This window comes from Zootoca vivipara, chromosome 10 (assembly GCF_965207765.1).
Source record: "Zootoca vivipara chromosome 10, rZooViv2.hap1.1, whole genome shotgun sequence".
NCBI classification, from domain to species: Eukaryota; Metazoa; Chordata; class Lepidosauria; order Squamata; family Lacertidae; genus Zootoca; species Zootoca vivipara.
Window position 1 is genome coordinate 47,864,884 of NC_142593.1, and position 6,000 is coordinate 47,870,883.

The window sequence follows — 6,000 nt, forward strand, 5'->3', positions numbered from 1 at the left end:
CAGCGGGCAAAGGTGGTCAGAGCAGCACCACCGGGATTGCTGGAGCCCTTAGCCACGCCACACAGGCCGTGGGAAGTGGTGTCCATGGACTTCATCACAGATCTGCCTTCTTCCAGGGGCAAGACCGCAGTGTTGGTGGTGGTGGACCTCATGTCCAAAATGTGCCACTTTATACCGTGTGCCAGGGCGGTCTCGGCAGAAGAGACAGCCAAACTGTTTGTGGATCACGTATTCAGACTGCATGGATTACCCTTAAGGGTTATTTCGGATCGTGGCCGCCAATTTGTTTCCAGGTTCTGGCGGCGGCTCATGAACCTCCTGCAGGTGGAGGTCAGCTTGTCGACGGCTAGACACCCGCAGACCAATGGACAGGCGGAGAGGGTCAACGCCATTCTGCAGCAGTACCTGAGATGCTACGTCAGCCAGAGGCAAACGGACTGGGTGGATCGCCTGCCACTGGCAGAATTTGCCTACAACAATGCGGTGCACGTCTCCACAGGGGTGTCGCCCTTTAAGGCCAATTACGGGCGTGACCTCAGATCTTTCCCTGAGAGGGAGGGGGAGGAGGAGGAGGAGGGCCCACAGGCTGAGGATTGGGCAGAGGAACTGGAGACGGTGCACCAGCAGCTCAGAGAACACTTGGAGAGAGCCAAGGAAGCGTACAAGAGGGGGGCAGATCGCCACAGGCGACCGGGGGAGGTCATTAGGGTGGGGGACAAAGTTTGGTTGTCCTCGGAGGGCCTTCCCATCAGAGGGCGATGCAAAAAGCTGGCGCCCAGAAGGTTGGGCCCCTTCACGGTCACGCAACAGGTCAACCCGGTGGCATACAGGCTGGCACTGCCAGAGGACATGAGGGTGCACCCAGTGTTTCATAGATCGCTGCTGTCGCCGTACAGGGAAAGCAGCAGGCTCCGAGACAGCGAACAAACCCCTGAGGGAGGGGGGGAGAGGGAAGGCAGGGAGCAACTCAATGAGGCCACAGCCATCCTGGATTCAAGGTGGGGGGTGGGGGGCCTGGAGTACCTCATGGCATGGGAGGATGCTCCACCGTCCCAGAATGAATGGGTCCCAGCCACTCAGATACAGGAGGAATTCCTGGTAGAAGAATTTCACGCCCTTTTTCCCCATAGACCCAAGCCCTGGCACATGGAAAGGGAGGGGGAGGGGGAGGAAGCACGGGAGAGCAGTTCACCATGGCGCTGGGAAGCGGAGTTTGAGGAACCAGAGGATGAGGTATGGGTGTCACCGAGATCCACCCAGTCAGAGGAAGGAGCAGATTGGCAGAACATTTTTACCCCCACCAGCTCTGACGCCACAGACTTTTTGGGATTCCCGTCCTCCCAGGCGGAAGGGGGGGGGCTTGCAGGACTGGGGGGAGGTGTTCACACCAACGGGCTCGGAAAGCACTGAGTTCTTAGGCTTCCAGTCGTCACCGACACCTGGGGGGGACCTGGGGAGGGGTGAAGGAGAGCTTGGGAGGGGGGTGGATGTGAGGGACAGGGGATATCGCGAAGTCCCTCCCCTCCTAAGTTCAAGCCAATCCCCGAGCACAGGGGGAAGCAGAGAGAGTTCCGATTCCAGTGGGGAAGCAGGAAGTCGTGTCCGAGGCTCAGGCAAGGTAGAGGAGCCAGGGTCCCAGGTGGGACAGGAAGGGGCGAATAAGGGCGGGAGACCCATCCCCCCAACTCCGGAATTACGCAGAAAGAGGAGGGGAAAGAGGATGGGTCTGCCAAAGCTTTTGTGTTGGAGAAAGACGCGCCAAAAGCCATTAGGAGGTTCTGAAACCGACTGACCACATCACTCCGTGTAAATAGCAATGACTTGAGCACTGTAAATACACAGCACCAATAAAAGAATAAAATGCAGAGCTGCGTAGCGTCGTTACTCTGAAGTAGTCCACTCCGGCCACTGTGACAGCATGGTTGGTAAAATCAAGCCAGGGAGGGTTGGTTCGGTTAGCAGAGCAAGGGATTACAGGGGCAGAGTCATTTCTCTGAGGCTGGTGAACTAGCCAGAGGTTGAGGCTCAAGTGATCTCTGTGGCCAGGAGTGCTTTCAACCAGCTCCGGTTGGTATGACCATTCCCGGACTGGGAGAGCCTGATGACAGTGGTCCATGCATTGGCAAGCCCAAGACCCAATTGCTGGAACACGCTTTATGTTGGGTTTCCCTTTGTATCTGGTCCAGAAGCTGCTGCAATTACTGCTGTGGCCAGACTGCTCACTGGAGCGCATTACTAGCAACATGCTACTCTGCTGCTGGGAGAGCTGCTCTGCTTTCCGATTTGCTATTGAGTCGGGATCAAAGTTATTGTCCTAATTCACAAAGAACTTGGGTCAAAGTAACAAAGTACATTGATCCCTGAGATCCTTTGATGGGGCACTTCTGGTGGCAACCCACTTCCCCCGGTGGTTCAGTTGGCCTTTACTAGGGGCTAATTCTTGAGTGTGGCAGCTCCTGACCTGTGGAACTCCCTGCCAGTAGAGATTTAGCAGTAACCCAACCATCATACCCTCCAACAGCCGGTAAGAAAAATCCGGGATCAGCAGTGGCGCGGCACCAGAAGTCACTTCTATGCATGTCTGGACATGCGTAGAAGCAACTTCCAGTGCCAGCGCTGCCCAATTTTCGGTGCCCAGACATGGGCAGAGCAGCACCAGAAGTCGCTTCTACACATGTCCAGACATGCGCAGAAGGAGCCTCCCTGGCAGGTAGGAAATCCGGGGGATTTACGGGATTTTTCTCTATTCGGGATAACAGCGGGAAACAGGTTTAAATATGGGGGTTTCCCGTGAAAAACAGGAGACTTGGCAGCTATGCCAACCATCCTGGCCCTCTTTTGTTGCCTTTCAAAAATTGCACTATTTGGACCAGCCTTCACAATATGTTTCCCCCCCCCTTTAGTTTGAACCAACCAATATGTACTGATGTTTTATTGGTGTTTTAAATTGTGCTTTAAAGATATTTATAGACTGGTTTTATTTCATTTTATGTGTTGCAAGCCACCCTGCTATATAGTATTTCACAGTAGAGCAGATAATACATTTTTAAATAAATAAATAAGAAAGATAAAGGGGGTGAAAATGGATTTTCAAAAATATGGTTCATTGTCTAATCTAGAAAAACATCTATACCCATCTCTGAACGTTTCCTGACTTAAGTTCAATAAACTCTGAAGTCTTCAGTGCTTCTTGGAACAGAACATGTTTAAACTTTTTTTAAAATAATAATAATAATAATAAAGTTGGTCTCACTCGGTTTCCAAGTCCCCTAATCATCCAAACCACTATTCTTAAGTGTTCTTAACCTCAGTAATTCACTGCAGAGAACCCAGGCCAGTAACCAAGTCAAAGTATGAAAAAGAAGAGAATGGTTTGCTCCTGTTTGTTTTGACAGACTGCAGTCCTACAGGCACACCATTAAGGCTGCTCTTCACTTCAGAAAGGATTAAACTCACGGTGAGCAGGGCTGCAGATAAAAAGACCAACATTAGAACAGCGCTAGCTCAATATATTTTGTTCCCTCCGGTCAAAAAAATTGAATGGCACTCTTTCCACACCAGCCAAAACAGAGCTGAATAAACCCACCCGGAGGTTCTCCTGCACAAGGCCTTGTTGGAAGGGAAGAAAGGTGGAAAAGAACGTTACTGAGCCTTTTGCAATTAAAAATAATCATAATGAAGCGGGAGAACATCCCAGTGGATTCTGCTCCATGGAGTAGATTGTCCTCTTCCCACTCTGCCACCCTTAAAGGCAGGCAGAATCTGATGCCAGAGGTAGCTGCTGCCCTCCATCTTTTTTCTGATTTTTTGACTGTTTTCTTTTCTTTTTTTTTTAAAGAGATGAGTTTATTCCTTTCAGGGCTATAGTGTTTAATTGCTTTGTCGGATCAATTCGCCAAAGCAACTTTTCCTCAACTGTATACAGGCAACTCCCCATGTACACATGTTCAAGGGATGCACACACACACACACACACACATCACCGCGAACCCGGATGTGGCATGCAAAGGGGCAAAAGCGACCCTTAAAAAGTGCAAAAACGGCATGAAAACAGCTCCTAGCATCCCCCGGGCCTTCGCAAGTCCAATCCCAGGAGCCCTTGCACCTTTGGGGCCTGTGGAGAGTTGGCGTTTGAGCAAGGAAGTTTGGAGGGAGCAATTGTGGTGTCTACCATCGTTTTCAATGGTGTTCCCAATATATGCGATTTCACTTAAACTCGCGATGCCTCAGAACGTAAGCCCCGAGTAAATGGGGAGTTGCCTGTATTCCTCTGTGTCTCTCTCTATATACAGGTGAAACTCGGAAAATTAGAGTATCGTCGAAAAGTGCATTTATTTCAGTAATGCAACTGAAAAGGTGAAACCAATATATGAGATAGATGTGTGACATGCAAAGCAAGATATGTCAAGCCTTTATTTGTTGTAATTGTAATGATTGGTCGTTGGGCGGGTCAATTATAAATGGAATGTAATTAATGAAATGCAATAGCAATGCTTATTTTTGTATTATTGTAACTATTTGTTTTATTACTGTGGAATTTCCAAAAGAAAGCATTTGTAAAAATAAAAATAAAAAAATAATAGGTTGCGTTACTGAAATAGATGCACTTTTCGGCGATATTCTAATTTTCTGAGTTTCACCTGTACTGGCCCTCTGCTTTTTCAATGAACGACGACTCCCAGGAGAGCAGGAGTGAAACGCCCTAAACGACTGCATTCCTTATGGGTTGATCACGAAGACGATGTTGCACAGAGGGGAAGGAAGGCCTGGCAAAGGATGGATTATGTGGAATATTTGATGTTTTAGCTTAGGGTCTAAGCACTGTAGGTGCAGTTGGTGGAGGGAGGGGGAAAGCCCGGGTATTCGTTTCTGGGATGCGCTTGGAAAGTGTGCACGGAGGAACAATATGTTTATACAGCCCCAGGGACTGTTTATCTTCCATCTCCCACGCTTAGAAGGATGACCTGAGCCTCATCAAAGAGGTCAAGAGTGATGAAGAACGAACAGCTCTGATCCTTTCAGGGTGACTGATAGGCAGCAGCAGGCTTTGAAGGCTCTCACGTTCTTCAGCTCAGAACCTCTTGTAACGAAACGGGATTCCTATGTAAATAAAACAGTCTTATCCAGTGCCATACAGTTCACTCTGTCTGCAGTTGTTTTGCACTGGGTAAGAACTGGGTCTTCCAAACCACCACCCACCATAGATGCTCATGGGGGGGGGGGAATGCTTTACGTCTTCTAGATTGCTTTTGTACAGAAATCCTCCTTAACATTTTCTCCTTAGTCAGCAGCTTTCCCCTTTCTTCAAAGGGGCATTTTTTAATCAACCAACCTTTGCTTTTGGTGGTAATCCAAGATGCGAGCTGTAATTGTGTGTGAAATGGGGAAGACTTGTCTCTCATGCCTTTCCTTTCAGTAGCTGAGACTCTCCTTAGAGGCAGGGTGGTATTAAGAACGCTGTTCTTTACTATACAAAGGCAGTTCAGAATTAAAGCCCTTTCAGGAGAGTGCCTGTGCTTCTGAATTAAAAAATGGGGAATCCAAGAACACACCAGGTATTCCCCATTCAAAGGCAGTCGTTACATGAGGCAGAGTGTGGTGGCTCACTCAGACACTGGTAATTTGGGCACTGTTTAAGGGCAGAATGTATTTAATCTGAACCTCTTTAGGAACACAGATGGTACTGAAAGGTGATATATAAATACCAAGCAACAATGTCAGTGTTAATACTTTTACCACCTAGCCCAGAAAGCAGCATTTTGTTTTGTGTGTGTGTGTGTTTTTTTTTTTTTTTGCAACAGCAGCCTTGCAACTTTATCTATATAGGAAGGCATTCGAAGTCTGTCCTTTCCCCTTGAGGAGAAAACACCAAAAATGGAGGGGGGGGGGGTCATTTTGTGGCCTGAAAGCTGCCTGATCTTAATTTTTTTTTTAAGGAGCAGGGTTCTAATGCTACCCATCAACATTTAGCACCTTGACAGCAGACTGAGCAAACAAACA